Below are 4517 nucleotides of genomic sequence, written 5' to 3' on the forward strand. Positions count from 1 at the left end.
ACTGAAAGAAGTCTGATGAGGAAATGTGGTGATTTCCGAAATAGCTATCACTTCTACCATTTTTTCAAATTATTGTTGCTTTTCCACAATAAGTTTTCACTTAAAACGGACTCAAGCTCATAAAAATTGTTGAATATTCATTGTTATAAGGCCATAAAATAACAAAAACTTTCTTTTTTAGTAATCGCTTAACTTTTAGAAACTTATGTTATTGTTATTTTTTTCTTTAAGTTACATTTTTCCTTTTTTAATTAAATCTTCTTTGAGTTTTCAGTTTTTATTGCTTTTAAAAAGATGATTTTTAATTTCATTTCATTTTCAGAAAAATTACTGTTAAAAGACAAACAGAAAAACAGTCTTCCTCGTGAGCAGATCTTTCAATTAGTTTTTCGAAAGACAGAAAAGAGCTGTGAAGACAAGTAGTTGCCAGAATTAACAACTGCCGTTAAGTAAACACTTTTGTCTTTCAAAAGTCTGTGTAAAATTTTGCCATATTTAGTATTTATTATTACATATTTGCTTATTCATATACCACATTCTACTTTATTCTCCGAAAAAAAAACCTTGGCGTTGGTAACTTTTATCTGGCTTTTTAAAGGCCATTGCTTAAGAATATCGTATTTACAATGTATACCTAAAACAACCTGCGACAAACGCCCGCTTACCAAACTTTATAATCTGTAGGAAGTCCAAATTTCCACACACATGTGGTAGATATTTGTATGTACAGGTGCCCACAAAATAATAGGAGTGCGATATTTTGATCAGTTTTTGGCTATTTGTCTTTTGTTTATTTTATGTTTACATATTTTTTTTTTTCTAAAAATCCCGTTGATTTTTAGCAATTTTTTGCTGGCAGTGTCCTCCATACAAAAAAAAATGTCGAACACACTTTGTATGGAAAAAACGTGAAACATCTTCAGCCAAAAAAAAATCTCAAAAATCAACGGGATTCTTTACCGACTTCAAACTTGCACTAGTCTTAATGGGCTACACAACTGCATACAAAACTTTTTTCAAAAGATTCTGATTAAAAAGTTTGAAATTTTGGTAAAAATTTGCAGAATTTCTATAATTTTTGTACACAGTTTGAAATGTAAATTCAGATGGTGTTTGTTATATAAACAGCTAGACTTTCATAAAATAATAATAAATATAAAATAAACAAAAGACAAATAGCCAAAACTGATCAAAATATCGCACTCCAATTATTTTGTGGACAACTGTACATCTGCATGAACTTTATGGAGCACTGCCAATATGTATACGCCCACGCCATGTAATCTTTTATATTTGTATGTGTGTTTACATGAGCTCAATGTCAACAGACTATGAGTAGCTATGTATATCTTACTCTCTCGTAGCGCACACTCTACGGTACTTGGCATCGCATCCGCAAACAAAACCATAACTGCTTTTGTTGCTGCAGTAAACCCAACAATGATTTTAATCGATTGATGCTAAAGCTGTTACTCCAAGCGACCTTGGGAGTATACATACATACATACATGAGTACGCACTGAAAGAGTTCAAAGGGTGTTACACCCACATTCAGCGCGCAGCTTGCACTCAAGCTTTCACTTCAAAAAAGAAAAAAAAAACGCTGGCTAAATCTAAATGCTAAGGCAGCAGACTTATGCATGGCTTTGTTTGCCGACGTATCTTTGAGATCATCGATTTATCCAACCGAAATTTAGTTACATAAGAAGATACATACATACATAGGTAAATAGTTGTATATCTGGCATCAGGGTCTGCAGCGAAAGCATTTACATGTTTCTTGCTGCAGCGTTCTTCAGCGTATCGCATTTTTCGACCCAGCCACACCCCTCCATCCCCCACCGATGTCTGTGAAACCGATGCTGTTTCGTTGCCAGTCGTTGCAGATTTTTATGAATGAAATCATTCACCGAAACCCTTATCGGATACACCCAATCAGCTGCCCATTGCCATAGTGTAGCACTCTTTCCTTTTTCCCCACTGTATCGCCAGCATATTTGCCTTTGAGCGCGTACACTTGTTTCATTATGAAAACTACCCCAAGAGGCTCTGCTCTCTTATATGTAGCTCAGTTATGCATACTTAGCGTTACATGAGAGTTGTCACATAAGGAATCTGTTAAATGAGCTTTGCGTGTAAGCGGTTTCAGATTCCTTATGTGACAACTCTCATGCAACGCTAAGTATGCATGACTGAGCTATTAGGCTACCTTATTTTATGAGTTTTTTGTTACCTCAATGCCACATAAGTATTTACCTATGTGCATTAGGTCGCTTACTTTCCATACAAAAAAAAAATCGGTACTATTCTTACTCCGGAATTTTAAAATTTATTATGTTTTAAGACTGCTGCCAAAATTTTTCGGAAAAATATTAAGATTTATTGGATCGTTTTTAAAATACCTCCAAAAATTGTTTTTTTTTTAATTTAGATAGTTTTTATTTTTATTTTTCAAAAAATCAACTCAGATGATAGAAGAGTTTAAGCTTAAAAGGTCTTGCATAAACATGTTTAAAAATGTTACCAACGGAAGTATTTTCAAATCGGTCTAGATCACGCAAATCTTAATATTTTGGCGAAAGTCTCAAAATATAATAAATTTTGTGATTTCGGTGGAAGACACGCAAGTTTTTTTTTTTTGATGAGGCACCCTAATGTATGTACATAAGTTCATACTTACGTTAGTTATAAATACAGTGTTGTGCATAAACATGATATTTCACATTTTTACAAAGTTAATTATTTTTATAACATTCATTTTTTAAATATAAAAATATAAAAAGGAAAAGAAATGTAAAAATGATTCGCACCAAAAAAGATAGCAAACGATTGCATGGGTTGGTTTTCAAAGAAGACACAACTCCATTAAAAGTTGTTTATGAGGCCGGAGCACTTCAATGCAAAGGGCGGCCCTTTTGTTTCGTTCAAGTGTCGTTAAAGCAACGTCAGGCGCGCATAATAATTTCCTTCTTTCATCGGAAATCCTGATCGAACTGAAGCAACAACATGAGAAGCGAAAGTGCAGCTTGGAAACTAGTCCTTTCCAACTGCCTTAACAGTACGGCTCTGGAACTCGCCTATTGATACCGGTTGTCCAACTTGCCTGCTCTCAACTTCCACTATGCAGCATTGCAATAATGAGCCGTAAGTATTAGAGAAAATTACAATTTTTTTTCTTGGAATTTCAGACCTCTTACACTATTTATACAAATAAATTGAAGTGAAGGGTCTAAAGTTTTTATTCATGTGGCCCAATATGTAGTGCATACATATGTATTTTATAATTGAATTTTTTTTTAATAAGAGCATCACAATTCATATACATATGTACGTATGTCTATCATATTTGTATTTTTAAGTCGTAAGACTGTACGTGTGACTGTGACTGTTGAGCGTACCTAAATCTCCCATAATAGCAACTACAAAATTGCTCGAATTTTGCGCAATACTGTATTTTTTTTTTTTGCATGTGCCACCATTACGCGAATTTATTGCTATATGTAACTAAATATACATATTTTTACACACTAATGTATGTATGCATTTACATATTCACCCACTGAGTCTCGTGCGCCGCACAAGAGATGTGATTACCATAGCGTACGGAACTGACGTAGACTGGGTGAGGTTAAGGGGCGCGTCAAAAGTGAAAATAAGATCTAGCAGGGCTTGAAAATATTCATACAAGTAATCGCTGATTTAGTAATTATTTTTTTAAAGGCTGCACAATATTTACAGCCAATTTCACGAAAGCAATTAAAGTGAAGCATGATTTTAATTTTTTGAATTTTATATGGATATTGACAGAAATAAAATCATTTTCCATTTAAATTGCTGGTGAAACCGGCTGTTAAATTGATAAATGAAATCATATGCCAACTATTTGAAAATTATATGAGCGGCGAAATAAAGCGCGAACAGAAATATATCGAGCCCTAAACGCCATCTAGATACATTTCTGCATCAAAAAGAAAATTTTGAAAAAAATGTCGCTTACGTTATTTTGGCGGTTAGGGCTCGATATATTTTCTTTAATTACAAAACAGATTGTTAACTTTTTGCTGGCATACCGCCTGAACTACGAAAAAGTAATATTTACATAATTTTTATATATTTTTTGCATTTAATTTAGCGTTGCGATCAGATTTTAGCAACAAATAACATAATGGAAATGCAAAAGAGGCAATACATATGTATATACATATGTATGTGTGTACATATGTATTAAAACATAATTTTGGCAAACGCCAAATACAAATCTTTGGCATATACATATACATACATACACATATGCAGTGGTCGAAATAATTATAGCCGCACCACATTTTGACAAGTTTTAACATATTATTTTTGTTGTTATTTAATCTTGGTTATGTTTTTATAAAAATATATTTCATTCTTTAACAAAACCCGTGTAAATCCAAGTTTCAAACTTTGTGCAATATTTAAAAAAAAAATCTAACAAACATTCGTAGAAATTTCTAACTTTTTGAATTAGCTTTCCTAGAAAGATTTTG

The sequence above is a fragment of the Rhagoletis pomonella genome, unplaced genomic scaffold (genome assembly GCF_013731165.1).
Source record: "Rhagoletis pomonella isolate Grant_MI unplaced genomic scaffold, Rhpom_1.0 Rhpom_scaffold_00011, whole genome shotgun sequence".
Classification (NCBI taxonomy): Eukaryota; Metazoa; Arthropoda; class Insecta; order Diptera; family Tephritidae; genus Rhagoletis; species Rhagoletis pomonella.